We start from the raw sequence: 12,826 nt of genomic DNA on the forward strand, positions 1-12,826 counted from the left end.
ATACGCTCTTTCCAATGAACTTTGTTTAACAGGAGAATGTTTCTTCAAAAGTATTTTAACAGCTCAGGTAACTATGTATATTATCATCAGGCTTCGGGCATTAATTGTTAGGGATAACATACATAGTATTGTAGGAACTGATGCAGCAACTGTCATTTATTAAGTAAATTCTCATGAAAGGACATAATGATTTCTCATCAGCATTGAGGGCTACAGCAGGGAAGCTTCCAGTTGCCAAACATCTCACCTGTAATGCACAGAACAGTGTTCCAGCTGCATAAATGCCTTTCTGATGTTTAAGGACACAGCACCTTTCAATGCAGGACAAATGACTGGAAGCGGATGAATGGGGATCACTTAATAATAGAATATTTTTTTAATATTAATGAGGCTATGCTATAGCACTCAGCACTTCTAATATTAGAAAATCATATCGACAAAGAAAGTAGGACAGCTTTATTAAGGACATTATGGAATCACAAACCTAATGCAGTACACATTGGGCTGTCCCACATACACTCAATGTGGGACACTGTTAAATGTATGACTGTGCTCCTATTGTTCTAACAAGAGGCGAGACAAAGGAGGATGCTGAATACAACAATGCAATCACTGGCAACATTCAGCTACATATCTCTGTCAAATGCATAGTTTTCATTATTTGCCATGAAACGCTAAGGCTGGCTTTAATCACATTTGCAAACCATTTTATAAATCCAGAGTTAGAGTGTTTACCCTCAGACTTTAGACTTAATCAGATTTGATTCCACAGAGAAATAGTTTTAAATGTAGTAAACGTTGTGATTGGGCAAGGCTGAAAGGCGAGTCGAAAATAAGCATGAAGCACTTCACATGAAATCATGCACATCCTGAAAGGAGAGGTGCTTGCATTTTGTTTCATTCATTTCATACCAGGAAAAATGCCGGCATTTCAGATACAAGTTGAAGGAAGGAGAAGCTCTGTGATTTCAATGTTGAAATGTGACATTCTCATCTTTGCATTGCTTTTAGCATTTCAGATATCTGAGCGAAGAATCACTGTGCTGTTTATCTGGCATAGAAAATGGCCTAGAATTAAATTGTGACTCATTTTCATGACAATTAAGGAGGAGGAAACATTAACACTTTTCCCACAGCAAATGCCCTAAGCATGGATTCAAAGCAGTCTCATGTGGATGCAAATCCCACTCTTCTCTGTGTTAAACTCTGAGAATAAGCGCAATCACAAGGCTTTACAATCCTGCAGCTATGCCTTTCATTCAAGGCAGACAAACCTGCTTTGAGTCGATTCCCCCACATCAGACTTGAAGTAGAGCTAACCAGTAGCTAGCAAGTTTTAGCGGCCCCCAATGTCATCTCCTATTTCTCTTTATCCCCAGGCTGTGCATCATGCAGTGGTATTTGATCTGAGTATTGAGGGCTACCAGAATGCTGCACTCAGCATGTTTACTTTGGAAAAAAAAAACCCACAAACTAACCCCAAAAGCAATTCTAAGCAGTCTTGGACAATTTAAAAGCAACACCTGGGACTGGGGAGTTTAGTAACCTGCACACACAGCAGCATCCTGGCAAGAAGGACTGGGCTGCGCCTGGAAATGCCACAGAGCCTAAATCCTGTTCCTGGAAGAAGCTGTAACTGCAAAGAGTGGTGGGATTTTGAAACTCTTCCACAGGCATCCAGAGGAGTTATTGTTGCATTTGGACTGGGCTGGTTTCCTGCAACACATGGGCAGGATCTGTAGTGCGAGAGGGACTCGGTGAGTCAGACAGAAAGCAGGGAAGCAGCAGACAAGTCCCAGGAAGCAAGCACCATAGTAAATAACATCTCTTTCCCTGGGCTCATGGCTGAACGCTTTTCATCTCCTGATTTTCCAGGATTTTTCTCCAGACTCCAGTTCTGTTGTTCTCTCCCTTCTGACCCAGTGGGTCCCTAGAGTCTGCATGCCCTTAAAACCTCACAGGATACCACTTACTGCTCCACGGAAATCTTGAGCTCTTCCAAGCATTGCTGGTGAGACTTATGTGATGGTTTCGGAGGTGTCTTTCCATTACGAGAGATCTGTGGGGAACATAAATGGTCAAGACAAGGTTAGAGAGATAGCTGTTTGGAGAGGGTAAAGACCAAGCCGAAAGCACAAGTGCCTTGCTCCTCAGAAGGGCAGTACAAAGAAATGTGAGGCAAAAAGTACGTTTGGTGGAAACTCTTTGTGAGGGGGGGCTCGGAGTGAGTAGCGGTGAACTGAAACAGCAGCCAGCAGCGACAGAGTTAGCAGTGTGCCTCCTTCCCGCTCTCTCAAGACAGCATGTAAACTTACTGTTGTGTAAAATGAGCTGGGTGGAGCAATTCATGTGTAGATTTTAAACAATATATTTTAATTGTGACTTAAAAAAGAAAGCAAGTGAGCTTGGTTAAAGTTATCAGGTTTTATTCCTGTTTTGCATTTGTATTTCATCATTTTTCGAAGAACAGTTGTCTCCCAGTAGGTGGTAACCATTGAGATTTCTTCCATAGCACCTGAAGCCTTTTGCTATATTTCATACTTCCCTGTTTTACTAACTTAGAATGTGATATGTATACATTCAAATACAATAGAAATTTTTATTCAAATGCTTAATGCTTATGTTTTATTATATTAGAAAATGGCAAATTATATTTTGTATTTAGTAGGTAATTCAATTTTTTCTTAGGAGTTACATAGAATAGCCGTTGGGTAGAAATTAAGCTATAATAACAGAAAAAAAGGCAGCATTGGTTTTCATTATCAAATAAAATCACATTCAATGATTTGGATATGAAAAAAGAAAACGGTATCAAAACACATTTTGTATTTAAAGTTAACGGAATTACTAAACAAAGAAAACAGATGTTTATGAAATAACTGTTAACCCCTGCTTACACAGCCTAGAAAGAGTCGATCTTGGCCCTGGTATCTTCGTTTATTCATAGACTGGTGGGTAGGAAAAAGAAATTTCCAGCTTTTTTAACCTGCAATTAATTTTTTATTTCTAATGAACAAGTAATTGACCAAGTTAAAATGAAGAAACAAAAAAAAAAGGAAATACGCTTTCCTTACTTGCATTAAAAGCTCCAAGTGAATAAAGCTCGCTCATCACTTCAACAAGCTGTTGTTCCAGGAGTTTTTCTTGCTGCCTTGGTTCTGCATTTCAGTGCTCTGTCTTTCTTCAAAACCTCATTAGCAAACGTGCTACTATAACATTGAGCTTTTAATTTGAGTAAGGACTGGACCTCATGTCTTCCTTCCTCTTCACAACCAACTGCTCTCTCTTGTGAGCTGTGAGGTTGTAGTTGGCTTGGGAAAGATGGAAATATTTCACAGGGAATGGGAGTGCTCCCCTCAGAGGGAGAGGCTGAATGCTGCTGGGAGCCTGAATGCTAGAACAGCCTTCCAAAAGGTGGGAGAAGAGATGTCGCATTCTCTCAGGGTGGATGAGGGTTTGAATTTGATTGTTCTACAACTTGAACGAACGCCCCTTAACTGCCATTAAGAGGGACAATACCAGTCACTTCCAAATTTGCTGAGGGACAAGTGAGATGGACATGGATTCCAGGTGCAGAACAGGTCGGAAAGCACCAGTCTGGGTACCATGGTGGCATTTAAACACAACAAACACAACTCAGCCTTGTCAGAGATGTGTACGTTTAGCTGCACGAACAGTAGCAAAAAGCCAGGCATTGAGGTGATGTTCTCAAATCCAGAGCAACTTACATCTTTTGGGAAAGAAATCAAAAGGCTGTTTTGTGCAGACACCACAGCAGCTTTTATCTGCAATCAAACATAATTAGGGAGAAAAATACAATACTTGTATTTTCTCCATTCTGTCTGTTCCTGTTGTCATTGGTGATAATTTCATTTGGCTTCTAAATCGTGGTGCTTCCACAAATCACCTTCTGATATCTTACAGATGGTTAGAAGTTTCCAAACTGGAGGTTAAAAAACTTTGACTCAGAGGACTCAACCACTGGAAAGCTAAGCATGTGAAGAGGTTGAGAGCACAGAAGGATAGAACTGCAACTGCCTAAAGTACTAGCCTCTTCTATTTTCCCATGTCACAATCAGCATATCCCAAAACAGAAACCAGATCTTCTGAGCTGCAGCCCAAAAACTCTCCACTGGGCCATGGTTATTGCATCTGCATTAATTTTGCATTCCCATTGCTAGTAGAAAAGCACAGTTTTAAAGTCTTAAAATCCCAGTGAAACTTTCATTAACACCAAGAAGTTTCCAAGGCATCCTCAACACTGGTGACTGACTCCAAGCTTACTCCTTTTGAATTAGACTTGTCACACAGCCAGCTTGTGTTGATCACTCTCAGGAGGGAGGTTCTTTTGTTTTTTCATAATGCATTGATTAGAACCACCCTGTTTCTGCCAGGGGAAGTGGATGATTCATACCATGGGGCCCTTTTTTCCACGAAGTTCAGAAAAAATTGGCTACTTCCCTCTGCTGGGGAGAACCAAGATTCATTCTGGACAGACAGTCCAACCTACTGAGACAACCCTCTGAGGTGAAGGAGACTTCCAGAGGTGCCAGTCAGGCCATGTGCAGCGCTTGATGCGGTGGAGTCCTTCTAAATTAAGCCTCTGCAGTGGGTAAAATGAGACACATGATAGAGGATTTGCACTATGCAAACCAAGATGCTGAGGTCAAGATTTCCAGAAACTAAGATGCCTGGTCTGATATTACATGAAGATTGAGTCACACTGTCCCCAGCCTTTGTGCTGTGCTTACTTTCTTGATTAAATAGAGAAGTTGCCCACACACTCATAAACCTCCCTGGGAGGAGGAGTACCACTGAGTTTTAAAGAGCTTTAAAAGCATAAGATGGCCTGATTTCCTCTCATGACTCTCAAAACTCCCCCCTAATTTCCCATCAAATAGCTGCCACAATAATCACATGGCAGCTTGCATGGCAAAACTGTCATCTTGTCCGTTTCTGTGCCTGTAACAGATTAGTGCCCCTTCAACCGACTTTCTTGAAGCCTGGTTCAAATGGATAATGTTTTTTACATTAATCTTCAAGGTTTGGACAACTTTGCCTTTCCCAGTATACTAGCGTAGACAAATCTTCTCGGTCGAAGAGATGCATACCATGTACAGGCATTACCTTTTAATCACTCAGGCCTGCTGGATTGCCTGAGACAAAACAGAAATCACCCAGGCAGGAACGACTGATCAATATGTGGAGGAAATTTCTGTGTTCTTCATAGAAGACACAAGGAATCGGGAAAGAAAAAAGCAGAATTAGCTGCCTTAGAAAGGGAAGATGAAGACTTTTAAAAGAAATGTCAAGTAGGACAGGAAAAGTAGAGAACTTGAAAAAAACCCTATGTTTATAAAAGGTCCCCAAAAGAGATGGCATACACCAAGCACTGAACTGTAGAGTTACTTGACTGGTCTGGTGTTTGCTCACTTCATGTTTGCAGGAAGCAAAACTCAGAAATGTGGAGTTTGGGGCATCTTGTCTCCCTCCAGGAATTCACTGTTCCTTCAGAGTTTCACAAGTACCTCTTCCAGTTACCCAAATAGTCATGAAAAAGAATGGTAAAAGAGTCCTCCCCCCACCCCCAGCCTCTTTTTATTTGCTGGCTGGAAACTTTTCACACTATCCATCACACAATTCCTGTCAAATCTCAACAAAGCTGGGCTCCCTGCAATTCCCCTGGGAAAGAAGTGAGTTCAATGTTTATTGCCAGTGAGCTGGCCTGCAGAGCAATTTGGTGACCTCCTCTCCCTGAAGAATTCCTCTTCCTTTGATCCGCCCTCAACACCTGCATGTGGGGAAGAGCAAAGGAGCTAGAGATAACCTCGTGCCTGGTGACTTCTCCCTTCCCACTGAAATCAAACCACAGCTCTTTACAACAGCAAAGACTCCTGGGAGGTAAAGAGGGAATTGGGGTTCATGCCCCTTCAATAACAGGTTAGGCAGCAAGAAACAGTGGGCTGGAAGCAGCGCATGAGGTCTGTATGAGGGCTGCATTGGCTCTCTGAAAGTAACTGTGAGCCCCCATGGTCATGGCCCTGCCTAGATGTGGCAGCTTTCTAGCCCTCCTGACTTAGGAGAAGCTCATGAAGCCCAGAAGTCTCCACAACCCCCCAGGAGAGGTATAGCCATGAAGCAAAACCCCATTGGCTCCTCCCTTGTCTGTGAAGCCCAAAATAGTGTGTTTCCAGGTGGGCACTCGTAACCAACTTTCTTTTGGAGACAAATGAGCCCAGAGGTACCAACAACCAAATAAATGCAGGAGCAGAAAAGGAGTCACAGCTGGGGCACAGATACAGTGCTTGGATAGCTCCTGCTGCCTTTCCATGGACACCATGCCATATCAGCATTTGAGGGAGGTTTTCACTTTTATCCAGGACCACCTTGCCCGGTCATCTGCCAGACAAGTTGGTCTTCTGCATGGAAGCTATATCTGGTAATTTGGGGTTTTGCTGGAGTGCAGGAGCTGACCAGACGTGCACTGGGTACTTGATAAGCACAGCCCTTCCTGTGTGTGGGCACAGCCTCACTGCGCTGTGCTGTAGGTCTGACGCTTGTTGGCAGCACTGTGTGTACTCAGCACACAAACACCATCTGTAAAACACACACACAACACACTCATGGTTTTCCAGAAACCTGGGGGCTCCTGAAGAGCCATTGCATCCTATACGTGGGCATCTCTGTACCCAAAATTTCCTAGGGAGAAACATGACAACCCTCAGCATGGGTCTCCCTCCATCTGCAGAAAGGCTTGGCCGTCCCAATTGAATGGCCTATCTGCACATCTCTGTATTCATAATTCTTCTGGTGTTTAGGCTGTGCTCCAACAGACTGCTTGTGATGCCTCTTTTCAGCCAAGCCAGTAGGAGCTGTGTTCTTTTTCACTTATCTCTGACTGGTTCTTCACCTCTTTATTACATAGATATTACTGCCTTTTTACTCTGCAGAAATAAATTTTAATGCGCCCATAGGGCTGATTGTATAAGATGTCACATCATGCAAAGCAAGGCATTTCATGTTCAGATAATGCTCACTGCTTTTCATCAGCAGGTCTCAAAACCCTTTATAAAGGAGTCCAACATCTTTATCGGCAGTTGACACATGAGGACACTGGGACACAGGTAGGTGGGAAATCTAGGGTCAATCTCAGCTCAGCAGCGAGTTCAGGGTTAGAAAAAGGTCTACCCAAGTCCAATATTGTATAAAAAAGGGGCCCAGGGTTTGGTTAATGGGCTTTTAAGCCCATATTTACCACTGACTTATACCTTGTGTATGTTATAGCTTTTTTCTCCCCACTTGCAGAAGCCTGGTGTTGTGCAGCTCACCCTTCCTTCCATGGCAAAACAGATGGGAGCAGTCCGCTGCTTCTTTCTAGCACACATGTGATTTCTGATCAAAAGCCAGCAGCTTGGTTGGCAGGAAAAGACTGAAAAATATCATTGCAATTAATGTGGAGAAACTTGAAGCTACACCACTGTTGGCAATTCCACAGAATGAAACACAGAAGTGCAAAAAGACTAAGCAATGCTTTGCAAGCCATATGGGTAAGAGTTTTTTCCGGGAATGCTGGACAGTTTTTCATAGATCAGCTGGATGGGCAAATCCTTGTAATTCTAGGGCAGGGTACGGAATGGCAGAAAGTCTGCTGGATGGGCATGTCTGTTGGAAAAGGGGAAAAAAAAAAAGGCCTTTTGGAATGTGGGTATCAGAACCACAGAGGGTTTAAAACTGCTGGGTTAATGCAGACAAAAAGTCCTGTCATTATGTCAATGTGCCTGGGCTGGAATTGCAGAATCTCAGTCAAATTCAGAAGCAGAAGAGTGAGATCAATACAGAGCAAAGTACCAATTAACAGTCCTGTTTTTTAAGAGCACCCTTCGTTTGTCCTCTAAAATTTCCTTTGTCTCTGTCACAATTCATTAGACAGCACTGAAATTCTCCTTATAAGTTATGAAGCAGGTTGCAGCCAGCAGGAGAAGCAACACCGTAAACACTGGAAATCTGTGTTAACCACACAACTTCCAAATTTACATATGTATGGTTCCTTGCCTTAGATCAGAGATTTACTTGAGGAATAGACAAGATTTGTTAAGTAAATGTTTTTTTAATTCTCCTCAGAGATATTTCCTTAAAATATAGTGTATATTCTTGTATATATAATATGGTCGTATTAGGGAAAAATACAGACTACATTGAAAATGCTGAGATCAGTGTCTTCCTCTGAGAGCCAGGCAGCTGCAGCCTCAGCATCTCTCTTCATCTCCCTGCCCCTCAAGCACCCTAGCAAACAATTAAAAGGAAAAGGCTCAGCCTGAACGTAGAATTTCATTTCTTTACTTGGTTGGGTTTAGGTGGCTCCTTTTTCAGGGCGGGTCTCCACCTCAGAGCTGAAGCAACTAGCCAGGCTGGATTTTATCTTTTGCTCCTTCACCTCCCTCCTTTCCATTTTTTATTGACTCTTCTGCCATTTTGCACCCTCAGGGGAACACTGGAGAAACACTTAGGGCTGACAAGTAGAAATGGCAGCGACTGGCCCCCTGAGCAAGGCAGGAAGCCCAGCGGGCAGCACCTCAAACAGGTACTTCATGCTTCTTGTCACTGAGGTCCTTTTGTCATTATGTCATGGGGCGAACCTCGCTCAGCAGACATACCCACCACTCAGAAGGGTGGGACACAGCTCACCTGAGCCTCAAGCAAGCCATCAGTCCCTTCCTACATCTACACAACACTCCCCTGCCTCACCAGGCTGCTGGGGGGGCTGCATTTTGCACGGCATTGCTTTTTTCCACACGTCTTCTGTAATGGAACACTCTGAAGGAGCAAAATGTGACTACCCAGAATTGTACAGGTATTCGCAATGACAGCAAAAATAACAACGGATAACAGCTGTATTTAGCAATGTGTTCACTGCCAGAAGTAACTTGGAAAATTCACATTGCTTTCAGAACTGAATGCTCTAGGGTCTTTAGGCAGCCTACTGGAGTGATTTCACCAGTGCGTTAAAATAAGAATTTTTCCTTTCCTCTTCCCTAAAGAGCACATCAGTTCAAGTCACTCTGGCAGGAGCAATGCACTCCCAGGTATTATTTTCCCGAGGGAAGTGTGAGACATGCCAGCCACAGACAGGTCAGGTTTTGATTCCTGAGTAGGAATCAAAAAATCAGTTGTCCTGAGCAGGAGTGGCTGAGGTGACAAGGGTGATGCCAGGGGCACTGGTACATCCTAAGAAGCAGCGTGGCGCAGCCAGCCAGGTGTACCCAGCCCTCCAGCTCCCATGTACCACTGCCCTGGGAAGGTTTCAGGGCTGGCACTTTGTCCAGGAGACCAGTTGCCCATACTGGAGGAGTTTGAGCCACAGCATGCAGAAGCCAATGTGCGGCTCATGAGACTTGCATATAGGGAGCAAGCTCTGCTTCTGCAACTCTTCCTCCCCATCACTCAGTGCCCTGCACCACACCGAGAAGTTTGACCATGAGCTCACCCAGCACCCTCACACGTTTCAGTGAGAGGTGGTCCTCTGCCAGGCTATTTACTTGGCAGGGCTCCAGGCATGTACAACCTTACACGCACCTATAGTCCTGCTTATGTCCCTGGCCAGTCAAAGCCTCCAAGCTACAGATATAAGAGACTACATAAGAAAAGCATAAAAAATGCTGTCAAATAGTCAGGTCATAAATATATAACAAAGAAGTCAAATGTTTGAGTATTCAGGAAACTTCAGATGTTCTCTTCCCTGCTGCTGCGTTGGTGTAGTCTAGGTGAAGTCACACAGAGGCAGCTGTAAAAGTATAATAACTCAAATATAGGTAGTTACCAGGCATCTTCAGAAGTCTCACCGAGTCTCTTTCCTCATGCCGTCTTGGCAAATGTCATTTATATTGTCTTCATTATACAGAAGGAAAATACATTGACATGTTTTGCAATAAGTAGCATATTGCAAAATATACTGTAAGAAAAGAATTTCTGCTGAGAGAACATAACCAAGTCACTTGACTTTCCTGTTTCTAACCTATTATTGAATACTTAAGGGCATGCAGTTGTTGATCTAAAAGGAAGTATTTTTGTGCAGCATTAAAAAAAAAAGCATAAAAAAAGCATGAGGCTTATTTTTCTGCAAGCTATCATTTTGCTGCTTCTTTGCGAAAGAGGCCTGTCTATATAAATAAAGGCAACAATTAATTAAAAGGGAGGGGGCAGGAATGGGGAGAGGTGAATTACAATCTCCATTTCCAAATTCAGCCCAATCTGTCCCACAGCCAGACTCCACTTTAGCTACATTGGGTTACACTTGGGGTCAGCCTTGGTAGAAATGTATACATAGAAACTCAGCTGGATATCAAAAATGGGATTAAACCTGGCAAAAGCAAGTTTATCAGTATTTGTTTTTCATTAAGGGGATGTTCATATGAATGAAGCTACCTTTATTTCTTTCCCCACACCACCTTCAGTTTAAATTTACAGCACATTACAGTGGCTCCACCATGCTGCACCCATCATATCATCTTATGATTCTGAAGAAAGAAATCATATTTGATTTTGTCACCTGAATTTCATTTATTGCCAGAGACAGATTGCTAGTGCTTCTGCACTTTGCTGTAGATTTATATAAGAAAGGCTTTTGACACAAGGGACAATAAGGGGTCAGGATTTCCAACAAGAGCCATATTTCTAGAGCACTTTACCATTTATAAAAAATATTATATTTACTTATTGATACAATCAGTAATTCTTGTATTTCAGAAGTGTAAAGGAAAATGCTCATCCTAGATACATATTCTGCTCACTTGCACTGCAAGGACATGAATCAGTCAGCAGGGAAACAGATGGAAGGATTTGGGCGCACAGAGCAACAGGAGGGATTTTTTTCTCTGTGCCTACTGCTCTGAATCAGCAAGGGACATAGGTTTTGTTTTGCAGCCTGCCTACTGCACAACTAACAAACAGCCAAAGCCAAAGGTAGGAAGCCACCACGTGCTGCTGCTACCCTTTAGCAAGGTCTGCGAGATTTAGTTAGGGATTGCCAGATCCAGCAAGTGCAAGAGAGGTGACACCGCTGCAATTCCACTTTCCTGGCTCCAACCTATAGCAAAGCTGAGAATATATTCCCAGTAGGCGCATGTACAGACACAGGTATATATCATGTGTGTACACAGACACACACACACACATATATATATATATATATATACTTACAGCCGGCCACACAGACCAATACAAAAACACTCCGCATTCATTCAAATACATGCAAGCACCAGCAGCCTCATCCTGTCCCCCTTTCAGCCTGATCAGGATGAAAGTCTAGTGGAAAATATAGATACATTTTTCACATATGTGTGTACACATAGCTTTAGACTAGACATAAGGAAGTATTTCTTCGCTATGAGAGCAGTGAGACACTGGCACAGGTTGCCCAGGGAAGCTGTGGATGCCCCATCCCTGGAAGTGTTCAAGGCCAGGCTGGATGGGGCCTTGGGCAGCCTGATCCAGTGGGAGGTGTCCCCACCCATGGCAGGGGTGTTGGAACTGGGTGATCTTTAAGGTCACTTCTAACCCAAACTAATCTATGATTCTATGATTCTATGATTATGTATACATGTAAAATGAATGAATACAATGTTGATTTCTCCAGCAGCCACGCTCAGCATGCCCAGCAATTCGCACTAGATTCTCTTACCTCCCGCTGCCTCCTGTGCAGATATCCACTTACACAGAGGTCCAGAACTCACAGACCTCAGCCCCGAGGTGGCTGAGACCCCTTGAGTCACCAATGCCTCCAGCTCCCTGATGCAGAGGACATATGCACACCCAGCCTGGACTTGTGCCCACTTCCATATTTGGATCCCCTACCACTTATTCTTCCAGCCAGCTAGTCCAGCTTGATATTTGCTCCCACTGACATACACACTCAGACTGGCTTCAGTTGCTGGCACCATGGATGCCTGGGTGCGTGCAACCCTTGGTCCCACTTCAGCAGCTGGCACTTGCACCGTGTACATACAGGCACTCATTAATAGTGAGACCCTCACCGAGGAAAAGAAAGAGCTTAACAAGGAGACAGGATGGACTCCGTTTGGAGAGAACAGACAAGGACCTTGGCCAGCCCCTGCTTAGCCATGACCTTTCCTTTTTATTCTCTTATCCTTCTATTTTCCCACAATCATTCCTCCCCAGACCACCTTAATCTTTCCCTGCCCCCACTATCTCCACCTTTGGTTCCTCCCCAGAACCTCCCATAAAAACACTCGTGCAATCCCAAGATGCTCATCCCCTGCGTCCCATAATGCATCCACGACTCCCAGGCTGCAACCCCCTCAGTTTGTGAGATGCCGGGGAGACAGCCCTGGGAGGAGCCAGGGCAGGATGGCTTTTGGATTCCCCAACTCCTTTGTGCGATGAGTCTTTAATCACCTAACCTAACAGGTCAGAGAGACCAAGGGTCAAAAATACCAGGAGAGAGGGAAAGGAATAAGGTGTTCTGGAGACATCACCAATAAAATAGGGAAGAGCCCTCCAGGCCATGGTGATGAAGTTTTCAGCCTCACAGCCTTCTCTAGTAGATAAAAGAGGACAAAGTAGCCTGTAATAATAAAGTCTAATGCTTACAACTGCAGAATTTGCACTGAGACAGGAAATGCACCTTACTGCACTGCACCATTTTCCCTGTGGTCCCCAGCTGGGACTCTATCCATTCACAAGACCAGAAATGTTTCCTCTCCAGGGTTCAGTATCTCTGCATTTTGCCAGCGTCTCACCCCAAAGCATCCCTGATAAACACCTAAAGAAATGGCATCAGAGCACTGTAAATAAATGTTTTATAACTCTA

This window comes from Cuculus canorus, chromosome 2, assembly GCF_017976375.1.
Source record: "Cuculus canorus isolate bCucCan1 chromosome 2, bCucCan1.pri, whole genome shotgun sequence".
NCBI lineage: Eukaryota > Metazoa > Chordata > Aves > Cuculiformes > Cuculidae > Cuculus > Cuculus canorus.